At 40.5% G+C, this 13,867-nt stretch overlaps 1 protein-coding gene and 1 long non-coding RNA gene across 2 annotated transcripts in view; both read left to right on the top strand.

The window, feature by feature from the left end:
* Window positions 1–13,867, top strand: part of shisa9a (shisa family member 9a) — an 84,113-nt gene that overhangs the window by 55,520 nt on the left and 14,726 nt on the right. The window lies entirely within an intron of this gene.
* Window positions 5,940–6,829, top strand: LOC123983502. The gene is made up of 4 exons (XR_006828198.1): window positions 5,940–6,030; window positions 6,246–6,311; window positions 6,383–6,409; window positions 6,677–6,829. It is a non-coding gene; the product is annotated as an uncharacterized LOC123983502 (long non-coding RNA).

Raw genomic sequence — 13,867 nt, 5'->3', positions numbered from 1 at the left:
TGCTTTGGGAAATAGACGTGAGCATCTAACGGCCTGCCAAAGTGAAGCTAAAAAAATGTCAAGCAGTTAAAATGAAGACATTGGTTCTGTGTTTGTCTTTAGTGAATCAAAGGGATTCATTACATCTAAAATAGCACTGGGATGTGTGCACTTTATTTTGCATTAGTTCATTGTACTGTAAGCTGTTATAAGCCAGAAAATATATTTGTCTTGTTCAGTAAGAAATGTACACACGGTCCCTTCTCTTATATTAAATATAATGATGTATGAAATATGATGTATGATGTATGAAAAAATGTGACACCATCACACTAACTTCAATTGTTACGTCCTGCAATTTGTTACAAGCACTTGGTTAACTTTTTCAGTGTGCATGGACAAACTGAAGTCTTACTGTTGGTTTTCAGTTGCTCAACATCCTATTTTATACCCAATTATTTTAGCTGGGGACATTCATTGGAACTGCTCAGTGAAACCACACTTCCACTGGGACAGTTGCAGGGTTTTGGTGACGAGTGCAACCAAACAAAGGGAGGAAGGGAAGCACTCTCACAGTGAACACGGGGATTGTAACTGCCAACCTTCAGGTCATAAACCCACCTTAGTGACCGTTAGGCTGCTGGTTATAAATAGATAATTGTTTTAGGAATATAACAAAATAGCTATTAATTCATTACCCACCAAATTACACACACTTCCTACACACCTCAAACACATACTGCAGCAAAACAGCTTGTGTTACTTGTCCTGTATTAGAGTGGAGCATTGTCCACGTGAGATGCTTTTGATTAAATAACTGGAAGGAACAGAAAATAAAAGTGTACAATAGTATTTTCAAGAAGTACCAATGATAGATCAGAATATCTGTTATAACAAAAGATACTTTTAGATACAAAACCCTATTGATAAATACAAAACCCTTTTGTCTGATGACTCTCCACACAGCCGTATCAGCTCAGCTCGAGTGCCCCTTTGTCAACACCAAATGCTCCATAAAAAGCTTAAGTGATTTTAACTGTCTGTTTTTTAACATTATCTAAGGAATAGTTTGCCATTTTGGGAAATATGCTTATTTGTGTTCATGCCTCGAGTTACATCAGAAGATTGATACCACTCATAAATATTAAGCTACCACCACCAGCCAGGTTAGCTTAGCACAAAGATGTTGGGGAAACCGGTTGCTATGATATGATGATAGCTATGTCAATTAGAGTGTTAATTAGTGAGAAATAGAAGTTGTTATATTTTGACAGAGCCAGGCTAGCTTTTCTGTTTCCAGTCTTTACACAAGGCTAAGCTAAGAATTCTGGCATTAGCTTCAAATTTAGCGTACAGACATAAGAGTGGAATCAACCTTCATCATGTCACTTATTTAGCTTCTTTGCCCACTTGTTAGCCAATTTCCATGCACTCATTTGTATGTTTTCCCCCCTTAACACAAGCATGTGGATATACTTTTTTAAAAATCAAATTATAGTTTCTGTTTATTTTTTTCAGATTAGCTGGCCTACTCCTCAATCTTCCCAAGGATCCCCTGGTAAGTGCAAACATACTCGTACCCCTAGTTCTGTGTTAACACTTCACAAAGTAATATATTACTTTCTTAGTCCCCAGGAGCTGTTTTTCAATCTGTAAATGACCTTAAAAAGCAAATCTTTTTATGATCAGTATTCATGTAGTTGCAAAATCTGACCATGTGATTATGATTGATTGTGTTGAAGATTCATGTTTAGTTGAACCAGTAAAGACAACTGCAGAGACAAAGAGAGAGATAATACAAAAAATCCAGAGGATAGAGGGAGAATGAAAGAGAGAGGACTGTATGCGTGGCTCTTCTGTTCCAGTGTGGCTTGAGTTACAGGCTAAGCCAAACTTTATCCGTCCCTCTATACCCACAGTCTGACTGCTACATCTGCCAGCAGATGCCACACACAAACACACACACACACACACACACACACACACACACACACACACACACACACACACAAACACACACATAAGATCCTCTGTATTGCCTGCACACACATGCTCTTACAGGCCTCAAAACTCACATACACACATATGCAGAAGGGCTGAGAAGAAATAAGAGCTGAAGGGCAGGGTGGAGTCCATTCTGCTTTCTCAGCAAATCTTTTATTTTTGCACCTCAGCAGCAGCACAGGCATCATAACTTACCTTCAAGATATAGCATTTCATTTCCCACTGTGAAAAAAAGAAAGCGAGGCTTTGTGTATTTGTATGGTATGTGTATTTTAGTAAACCCCTGCGTGGTCAAGCTGCGTGGGTATCTTGTGGCCTGAGTGAAAATGTTGTAACGAGTGAGCGGCTGTTTAAGAGTGAGTGGATGTGACTATAAACAGAAGGGCTGAAAAGGAAGGTGTATGATGAGCGGGCACCGTGAAAAAGCTCGAAAGCGACAAACAATTTGGAGAAGAAATTGGTCCTCGCCCCCTCAGCAAGGTCATGGATATATAACATCACACGCTATATAAGGAGACCCGCTGTGGTTCTTTCTCTCATTCCTTCCATTTGTCCTTCTCCTCTTCTCTCTCCCTTCAATCCCTCTCTTCCCGTTGGCTCGGGGTAAGGAATGCTACCCAGTGGTGGCTGGGCATCGGGCCACAAGGAGACAGGCAATCACAGCAGCAGAGCAGGAAAAAGATGAGAAGAAAGGAAAAGACTTGACTCGGACTCACTAAACTCACCCTGACTATATTTGTGACAGGCCTTTTAATCCCTTTCGCACAGAACTCTTGCTAAGCAAAAATGGAAAATAGGCTACTATCAAATTGTGTATTTCAACCAGTATGAATATTACTTGCATTTTTTGTCTCTCTTGTTTACCATACTTATAAATATAAATTGTTAACATAAAATTAACACGCTTGAATTGTGGAGAATCTAAAGATTTAACAGTGTGTAGCATTTTCATATTGACAAAAGTTTTGAACTTGTATGCACGATCTAAGCAGCTTAGAACTAGCTCAAGCAGGTGACCCCGTGGACTTGAAGAGGTTTCATACATCCAAAAAACTTCTCTTTAAACCAGACCAGGCATCTAATTTAGACCTGCGTTTATTTGTCAAAACATGTAGCCAATCCAGGCTAGTAAAAGGGACAGGCATCGAAATGGGACTCTGCTTTTAATTGTTTAATATAAATATTTTACAGTGCCCACTTTTGTCGGCGCATGTTGTTGCTTTTTTACTGGGCTCTCCACACAAGTGAAGGGCAGCCTGCAGAAGTGAAGGACAAATCCACCGTGAACACTTTTAAATTGTTGGACATAATGTATTCCCAGCAGCAACCCTGGAGTTTGAAAACATCCGTAATTGTCAAATTCTGACATTCTTTATAGACTTGTCATTTTGCACCAGTGTTAAACAGTCATATATTCATTGTAGAAAAGTGCACATATAATGCAGTACAACCACAGTTTGCATCATTGTTGAATACATCACTGGTGGAGAAGAGGCTCAAAGCAGCACACACACACACCATGGCATTGTTCTGTGCCCGTTGTCTTTGTCTATCACTCTCTCCACTTCATCACATAAACGGCTGAGAGATCTGAGAACTACCTTTTCTGGGTGTTGTCAGTGACACCCTGGGAAATACGGTTGAGCACTAACTGAAGAAAAGATTCCAGGGTAGAATGATGGAAAAATGCTACACTAAAAAAATGTATTACAATTCATCAGTAAATAATTTACTGAAATGTAAATTACATAGGTAGGTAGGTAGGTAGGTACATTTATTGTTATACTATATAATGAAATTGAGTTTTGTAACTCCTGTCTGCTACATAGCAGACAATATACATTAATATAGAAGCAATTACAAAAATGGTAAACAGACATAAACATAAACTATAATCAATGGAGCAGCTGAGGATGAATTACAGTTTAAGAGTCTGATAGCTTGGGGGGAAAAGCTGCTCTACAGTCTGGTGGTGCGGCAGCAGAAACTTCTGTATCTCTCCCCAGCAGGGTGAGCAGGCTGTGGCTGGGTGGCTACTGTCCTTTAGTATCCTTCGGGCTCTGTGTAGACACCTCACATCACCTATATCACTGATGCTCGGGAGATGGGTACTGGTGATCTTCTGAGCAGTTTTAATCACCCTCTGCAGAGCCCTCCGGTCCTGGGCTGTGCACAAGCGATGCTCACAAGTCTTTGAGCTAGAATCCAAGTAAAGTCTGAAGTCACTAAACAAGAGTCCAAGTCAAGTCTCAAGTCTTTGAGCTAAAATCCAAGTCAAGTCTCAAGTCACTCATGGTTATAATGAATGTTGTATCACCTGCTGCGTTCAATCCAGGCTGCTTATAACACTACATAGCTATAAGGAATTCTGTAACTGTAACATGTTTTTCACTTACAGAGCACAGCCACGTAATGTGCAATGCAATTAATGACAGCTTATTAACTAGCCTACTGTAAGTCAACACACCCCGCAGACTCTCAAACCTAGTGTAACATTAACAAAATAAAACTGTAACATTACATGTTTTGCACAGAGCACAACCATGTAGCCTAATGTACATTGGTCTACAATTAATGACAGCTTATAAACTACTGTAAGTCAACACATTCCCCAGACTCTTAAACCCAGTGTTATGTTATAACTAAATAAAACTGTAAGATTTTGTGATCAACAATAAACCTTTAACCTGTTACTAACCTATTTTGCATTCAGCGTTCAAGTTTTAAAGCCAAAGTTTATAATGAATGGCGCAGCAGTTGCGGTGCAGTCAACATGTTTGTTCACCTCTCTCAGGTGTATATTGCAGATACGTAGTATGTGTTAGGTAGGTAGGTTATAGGTAACGGAGGGAGAGGAATAACAGCAAGCTCACTGAGCTTTTACTGAAAGCACTGAAATTTCGTTCTCACAGCTATTGTCGTGCAGCATAATATCATCGTTATTGTAATATTATTCCCACAATATTTGTAAAGTGAAAATAGTCAGATAACCGTCATACAAATATAATGAAGTGAAGTGACTGAAATGTTTTGCTTTCTAACTTCAGGAGGGATGTTTCTGTTCAGCATGACAAACACAGTTAAAGTGCACATTTAACAGCTCAATCACATGAAATCTGATCCAGATGCATTACTTCATTCCCGGGTCAGCCTGATCCTCAGCAATACTTGACTGCATCCACCTCACAGGTGTTTCACTGTGACCCAGTCCATCCAGAGCTCAGTGTGGCAGCAGCTGCAGCTGGGCCACCGCTGGAACCAGCTGTGTGTGTGTGTGTGTGTGTGTGTGAGTGTCTATGCATGTCTGTCCAGCCAGCTGCGAGGAGACTGAGAGGTCTTTTCCACCCTAGTCAGCAGCACCTGGGCCAGCTCAGGGCAGCACCAGCAGCCAGGCCAGGCCACCCAGCTTATTCTGTGGCCTATTAGTCCCAGACTGTCTATTGTTGTTTTAAGGAAAAATCCCCCCGCTCATCAGTCTGCAATGTTCCCCACATTCCAGGAGTTTATTTGAGATGAAGTCTTGTCTCACCTTCCCGCAACCTGCTCCTCTGATATCCTCCATTTCCCACAATGCTGTTCAACACACGGAAAACGGATTTATTCAGATTATACAAACCAAAGTTTTATCAGAGAAGTAAAGTGTTGTTTTTGGTAATTCAGAGAGATGTGTCTCAAACAAATAAACACACAAATCATCAAATAATCAAGATTAACCTTAAATTATTTAGAATAAATTCATAACTAGATTAGAATTTAATATCTTAAATTTAAATAAATGTGGTTTCTTGAGCAGCAACAGAAATGTTTCAAACAGCAAAGTCATACTCTATATACACACTTTGTACAGGTTCACATGTTTATGCCTATGAAATGAGAAAGGCCTTCTGACTCCTCCAATTAGAGCTGATTGGCAGCACCTGTGTCACCAGCGTGATGGGCTTTTTAATCCTCGCATGTGGCACAGGTAGCATTTTCGCTTGGTAACAGAAGCAATGGGAGCTGTTCGGGCTGTGCTTGTTTGCGCGCTGACTGTTTGTCTTGCCAAAGGTTTTTATCTTCCTTTTGTGTGAAGCTTGTGTTTAAGAAATGTGTAGTGTTGTACAGCTAATGTAAGACTATGTTTTCAGAATCTTCTGGTTATGAAAATATGCTTTGTGATAACTTGTGAAAATTACTTATTTTCTGAAATGTCACTTAGCTCTAACAAGCTGAGATTTTGTGCCATTAAAAGTACAATTTCACATCATGTGCACTATCCATAGGCTCTTGTCTGCCAGTTGGCGGCACAAATGAAACACCTGTTGATGGATTGCAGAGGCAAGTGAGAGGTAAGAACAACTGCGACAGTGTCAAAATTCAGCTCTGAAAAGATTCTAACTTGGCTTCTTCTGTAATACAGATTTGCTCCAGCAAGATGTCACAACAGGTGAGCAGATTCTGTGAAACCCTTCTGGTAAAATTAATGTTTATGTAGAGCCTTGATTCTTGGCCTCAATGTGGTTAAGTTTTGAGTTTAATGCTTATCTGGGTTTTAATCAACTTAAACTTGGATTCCAACTATCTTAAAACCACATTAACCACAATGTGAAGTTATGACTTTGACTTAAAATCATGCTAACTATTCTAAAATACCCTGACACTATGACATTGTGGATACAGTAAGAACTGAATATTTCTTTCATGTTTCATAAAGTCGGACTGAAGAGAGACTGGGCTCTAAAGGCCCCGACATTGAGACTCAGTTAGTGACCCAAGGTTTGGGGAACCATGCGATATTAAGCTGTGCATCCATAGTGGTTCTGCATTTACCTGTTGTCTCTGCTTTAAATAAAAACAATTGCCTTGATTTGTTTGTCTTCTCCAGAAGTTAGTGAAATGTTAAATGACAAATAGGCCTATACCTAGTTTCTTGCAAATTCATTTGGTCATTGAAACCAGAGCATTCAGTAATTACCCAGTGGGATCACTTCAACTCAAACTACTACCAGGATAGGGCCATCTTTTTTGGCCTAATCTGTCATGATTAATGAAGTCCATACTGAACTATAGGGTTTAAAGTGTTTGCAGAAAACCACCACTCTAGCGTCAAGTGGCGTCATGCTAATTCTTGATGTAGCCCTTTAAAGTACAAATACAACCTGTAACAATGTGCAGTGCTTTGACCCATCTTGAATGGCTGCTTTACATTTTGCAAACTTGTCATTGAGCTTAAAGTACGCAATAATCTGCATATATTTGGGGGGGGTAGATAATGTGATTCTCAAGTCTGTTAACTGTGGCCACATTTGTTTTCTGAAAAGGGGAGATGCAAGAAAACATGTGATTGAATGGTCTTACAGAAATAGGCTATTTAGTTGAACCTTTGCATCTTAAGACAGTCCACAAATTGGGTGACACACTGCCAACAACTGTAACCTTGATCTGTTGGCCACCACGGTGGTAGATTTGGCGGTTTCTCTACTCATCGGGCCAGAGCCCTATAGTGTCATGACACCCCTGATCATTCCAATGGACTGTTTGTGGGGGGGCCCCCCCCTTTCCTCACAGCAATGGTGGATCATGAAGCATCACAAAGTTTCCAGAGTGCTCAGGAGATGGGTACTAATGATCTTCTGAGCAGTTCCAATCACCTGCTGCAGAGCCTGCCAGTCCTGGGCTGTGCACATCCCATGCCAGTTTGTGATGTTTTTCCAATCAGGATGCTCTTCTATTGCTCCTGTGATGAATCCAGAGAATTACCCCACAACTCTTCAGTTCCCCTCAGTTTTAGTGTATTTTAGCTGATTTGGTTTTCTGGACCACAACTTCACAGAATGTGACCAAATATAGCTGCCATTCTCAATCACAGAAAAATCCAACTCTTAAACTGGTTTTCCCTCATCATACTAAAATAGCAAGCAACAGACTGTCCACACACTGCTGTTCACACTTACAAACTTACAGCTGAAGTCACACTGTTATTTAGATGCCACTGAGCCAAACATATTGACATATAATTACAGTGAGGTAAGTGAAATTACACTGACACATGTCACCCAACACAGGCAGACAGACACTGGCTTAGATCAGCATCCACTTGTTGACACACATGTCCAACCACTCAGAGCATGTACTGCATGTGTGTGGTTATGATTAGGCTTTTTGTTCATGCTTTAGAACAGAGACAAGCCTGGGCTGTGGCTGTGTGTGTGAGTGAAGCACACATGGGTCAGTCTTCCAGGGCAATCAACCATTCGCAAAGAGCACAAAGGTTAGACACTGACATTCCTCACAGCACAAAACCACACACGTACACTCCTATCCTGACCTCTCTTCTATCATGGCCTTGGGCCCCGCCATCCAATGGATCCACTAAGTAAACACATGGTACAGTTTATATAAGAGTCTCTGTTATCACACCTTCAGATTCACAGGCTCTGACGAGAGAATCCATACTCTCAGCTGCACATGAGGCACAGAAAACAGCATTGCTCTGCCACATACCTCCAGTCTGCAAATAGCCTCCCTTCCTCTACATCTTTCCCTACCTTTGCCTCTTTTGACAGCCTGTGTGAATCCATAGATCATTTGCTGTCAGAGCTCAGCTCTCCCAGCTGACTTGAAAGGTGACATGGCCGACATCACAGGCGGAGACATGGACACAGTGGTCTGGGGCCTCATTACAGAAAAATGTCCTAACTGCTTGTCCTATCTTAACTTGAGTTTCAAAGATAAGAAAATTCCTATCTTCCTATTACAGAAGCAATTCATAAAGTGCTGTGTCCTATCCCATCGCAGACCTTGTATCTTATTTTATCTCAAGAAATCCTAACTGCAAACCCGATTCTTCAGTTGGTACTCGTCCTGTCATGCCTCTGTCTGTGTTTGTATCTGTATCTGAGGCAGTGGAGGAACGCAAATCCCACCTTTTTGAGAAGTTTTTTTCCAAATTATAGGCCCAGGTAAAAATTTTAATTGATGTAGCACATCTATCGAATTCAAAATTAATCATCTGGGCAATTGACATGTGGTCCGGGAAATTTAAAGCATCATCATACGGTTTGAGTAGCCTTACAGTTATAATATTTCAGTGTTCATGTTGTTTCCTACCTTCATTGCCATACAGGCCTAACAACAGTGGTGGCAGATATTTTAAATTCAGGACAGGGTCTCTGCCATCCTAACTTATGAAATTTTTTAGTTATGACAGTAATATAATAGCTAAATTCCTAACCTAAGAAAAGATGGGATTTTTCCTAATGCAGTTAAGAAACATGTTTCTATAATACCATAAATCCAAAATGTCAAGGAAGTTTTTGTAATGAGGCCCCAGGAACTCATGCAGTTTGGATATTTAGAGAGAGGCAGTAGTGTGTTTAGACCAATGAATTGACTTGTGTATCATCCAAACTTCAATAAAGGCATTTTTTCTATTTCATGGGGAGTTATCTATCAGTCCAAGTATTTGATACCAGCAGTAGCTCATCAAGGTATACGAGCTTAACTAAATTTGTAATGCTGTTTTGGCAAGAGGACAGGGAACATGACAGTGTTGCTTGGATCTCTGTGACTGTGTGTTTGTGCAGGTTAGAGTGTGTGTATGCATGCGCCGGTCTTACTGCGTTTTCCTGTTTTAGCCTCACATGGACATAAAGTGCAGTCTTACAATAGCCCATTGTCTCGTCTCCCCTCCACGCTTCCTGTCAGGTCAGAATTCACGGAAATTAGGACACAGTGCAAACAAACAGCGGCGGCTACAGCTCTCCACTGACTGTTGGGCCCTCCGGAACCCGACTTTGACTGCAGGAGTGCCATTCCTGCCAGGAAGCTAATCAGCTTCGCATCCCAGTTTGACGAATGCAAGAGACCCACATCTACAGTATGCAAGTGTGCACTGTGTGTGAATGTGGACTCGAAGCAGGAGGTGGTGAGGGGTGGAGGGTGGAGTACAGAAGGGTTGAGGTTTGAAAAAGTAAACCAGGAATGGTGGGGATTTCCATCAGAGGCCTTTATGGTTTATAGTATATCAAATAGAGTGTGATTACACGTAGAGTGTGTTAGTTTTCTTTGGTGGGAAAGTCACATTTTTAGGTTTGGGTGTATATTGTTGAAACATGAGCACTCTCTTTTTTCAACCGCCTGTTTAAAAAGTAAATGCCCCTTTCATTTTCTTCACAGATATTTCAGAATATCACTACATAAAGACTTTTAAGCCTTAAACCAAACAAAGTAGCGATGACATAAACCCGAACTAATAACAACTCACCAACACACAGAAGATAAGGTGTCTGATCATGTTTGTGCCAAAAGAGTTTGAATAACATTCCTCCCAACTTGTCAAACAATGTGTACAAGATGAGGTAACATGCCAGATGTTTAAGAAATCGCCTGAAACATGCTTGGTGTGAATATGAGCCTATATCTGACATCCTTTTCTTGACTAATGCTTGTGGACTTTGCAATAATATCATAGTAATGATTATTTGGCCAGATGCAGTAACTTCCTGGAGTGTCTGCAGGTAATGTTGTATGAGTTCATTTACAGGAGGATATGTATCAATTGGTGAGCTTTAGATGTGTTGGTTGGTGGATTTGACATTACCTCACAGATCTAGGCTAACCCTTTCCCCCTGCGTCCAGTCTTAATGCTAAACTGGCTAAACAGTTGCTGCTATTCATTTAAGTAGTGTTGCAGTATTAAACGCTCAATATAGTGTAAAATTGCAATCCAATTTATTCCATTTACCTGCGGTGTCCCTCAAGGTTCTGTCTTAGGCCCCATCTTATTTTCTTTTTATATGCTGCCCCTGGCCTCCATTTTTGAGAGGTATGACGTCTCTTTCCACTGTTTTGCAGACGATACTCAAATTTATTTGCTCCTGAATGTAAAAGCAAAGGGCTCACTGCAGCCCCTGCTTGACTGTATGAAGGACATCAAAACATGGATGAACCTAAATTTCCTCAACCTAAACGGAGATAAGACAGAGATCATAGTGTTTGGACACCCTGAACTGCTTGACGTAGATTCTCTCGGACCTTTAACTTCAAACAGCTGCTCAACTGTGAGGAGTCTTGGTGTTGTATTGGATAGTGCGTTTAAATTTGATAAACAGATATCCGCCACTGTTAGATCCTGCTTTTTCCATTTGAGAACTATAGCCAAGGTAAAGACCAACCCGGTGTCACTCCCAAGTCGTCACATATGGACGCTTGGTCAAGAGCCATAATCGTCAGTTTGTGACGCACTAGGGATCCCTTTGACGTCATAGTTCGACGTTATGAGGGAAGCCCTGTTGTGTCAGTTTTTGATGCTAAAGGCAAGTATGATATTTAAGAGAAAAGACGAAGTAAGGAGGTGATTGGGGTGGATAGAGGGCCAGAACCTGGACCTTGAAGCAGGAGAACAGGGTTTGTGTCCCGTGCGAAACAAAAATTAAATGTTTTTATTTAGGCGAGTGAGGTAAATTGACATTAACGTTAGTTAACTTAAGTCTTAATTGACATACATAGCTATTTTAACCCAAACCATGATCTTTTCCTAACCTTAACCAAGTAGTTTTGTTGCCTAAACCCAACCACGTACTTTCTGTGCCTAAACCGAAACTGCAACGTTTCACGACTTTAATTATGCGCGTTTCAACATGGCAATGTATTGAAACGTTACGTTTTATCTTGAAAGTGTAACCGGATATTGTATATTTATTGTTGCTAAGCGTTGCTAACTTGACTGTGGATCCCTAAACGTCAATAATTGATGCAAAAGGGCTACCCAAGTCTTTAAAAAGCGACGACAAAGGGCCTTGACCATGCGTCAGACATTTGACGAGTAGGGAGTGAGACTGTGTTGTCCGGACAGCAAATAAGTGTTTTATCTAAATAACTGATTTAAGTCAAAATGCTCCACAACCAGATGCTTATCTGTGGCTCAGGCTCAATAATTTGATTTGCTAGCTTGTCACACCCTCAACCGCCAGCCAACCTGGCAGAGCAGACAGAGTCCAATTTCATACATTGTTTTAGTCTCTCTGGAATAAGACTATTTAAACTCTCACCAGATCTGTATTTATTAACAACATAAAGCATTTGCATCAATCACAATTTAATGTAAGGGTAAAACGGGGCGAAAGTAACACGGGACGAAAGTAACAAGACGATTTTCTCAGAGCCCTGACTCCATTTGCAGTCCAAGCTATAACAGCACCTTCAGCACCTGCAGCACTGCCAAATATCACATGATTTTGACATCGTTTGCTATTATCTATTGTAAATAGATAATAAATAAAATGAAAATGTAATTTATACATTTTTTGCAAAGATAAAGGACAAATACATTTGCAGTTACATATCAAGCTCATAGTAACGTATATTTAATAAGAACAAGAGAAACAAAAAATCTAGTTGTGTTACTTTCAACCCTCCTGTGTGTTACTTTCGACCCAACTGATGGGGTCAAAAGTAACAATGTGCTGCTTATGTTTAAAGTGAAATTATATGGACGTCGTTCTACATTTGTACAAAATACCACCTGATATTAATAGACCACACCTGTGAGTTGCTGACCACAGCAAAAATATATCACTGTGTACAACATAATCTTTTAAAATCAGGTTTTTCTGAAAAATGGTACTTTCGCCCCTGCTCTCCCCTACAGTACAAATGTGAGCTAGTCCCCGTGTTTTGTAACTGTGGGTATTTTGTGCTCTTTCCATGACTGTTTATGGATTCACAGCAAACCAGTTCACTGCAGAGTGCCTGAAAATAAGGAAACGCACCTGTGCTTTGATATATATTGAATTGTCACATCTGTGCGCCACAACCTGACAAAATCCATTATGAAATGAGAAGATTGGTGACCTTGCGCCGGCCATTTTTGCCCTGCTGTGAAAAATAAACCACTACACAGGCTTTCATCGTGACAAGAGTGAACGCTGTATTTTTTTAAAGACATTCTATTAGATGCATAAGAGAGAAGTGCTTCAGCTACATCTCTTCAACATATGTCCGAACCCTTCTCACACAGCCTCAGTTTCAATTTACTTACATTAATGTAGCTTTCGTTGAGCCACTCATCGATATAAACTTACATCACAGACTTTTCCTTTTCACCAGGCACCATGGGACATTTCATCACATTGGGAAATCTTGACTCTTATTATTTCTTCTACACTGCCTCACGTTGTCTCTCACTCTGATGCACTTTTTAATTGTCTCTACTCTCTCTGTCTACCTTGTCAGTCAGTGTGTGTGTGTGTGTATGTGTGTGTATGTGGTTTGAGTCGATGCCAAGGCTAAGTCATTAATTAGTAACAGCACAACTTGCTTTACCTTGACAGTTGAACTGTGCTGGTTTTAAGGCCTTTGAGTGCACCTCATGGCTCAACAATGCACCGCTGAGATGAAACAGGGAGAAAATGGTGGAGGAAATCAATATTATCAGGTTGTGGCCACACAACTTCCCCTTCTGTTTGCTACAGGGCAACACAAGGCCGTTATATATGAGCATCTATAAGAGGGTTGAAAGGAGAAAGAGGGAAGAAAGAGTTTGTATTTATAGGACTGTGTTAAGATTGTCCACCTATATTCTTTTCTTGTGCTTTCTGCCTAAATGATTTTGTCCAGCTCCATCTGTACTTCATACACCTCATGTTTTTCTCTGCCAAGCAATTTTTTCTCACTCTCTTCATTCTTTATGCATCCTCATTCCTCTCCCTTTCTTCCTATTTCACTTTTCTCCCTCTCGTTCCTTCGTCTCGCTCTCTGCCTCTTAACTTTTTGCTTTTTAACAGAATGTATTCACTTAGCAAAGGATAACTTTGCCTTCAGTAACAGGAATTTGCAATTATCTGTCAGGCTCAGCGCAGCGACAGAACAATGTTCGAGTGTCCTCTGAATTCCCACAATTATT

This window comes from Micropterus dolomieu, linkage group LG14 (assembly GCF_021292245.1).
Source record: "Micropterus dolomieu isolate WLL.071019.BEF.003 ecotype Adirondacks linkage group LG14, ASM2129224v1, whole genome shotgun sequence".
Taxonomy (NCBI): Eukaryota; Metazoa; Chordata; class Actinopteri; order Centrarchiformes; family Centrarchidae; genus Micropterus; species Micropterus dolomieu.
The sequence above is the reverse complement of the archived record's forward strand: the minus strand, read 5'-3'. Positions and strand labels throughout refer to the sequence as shown.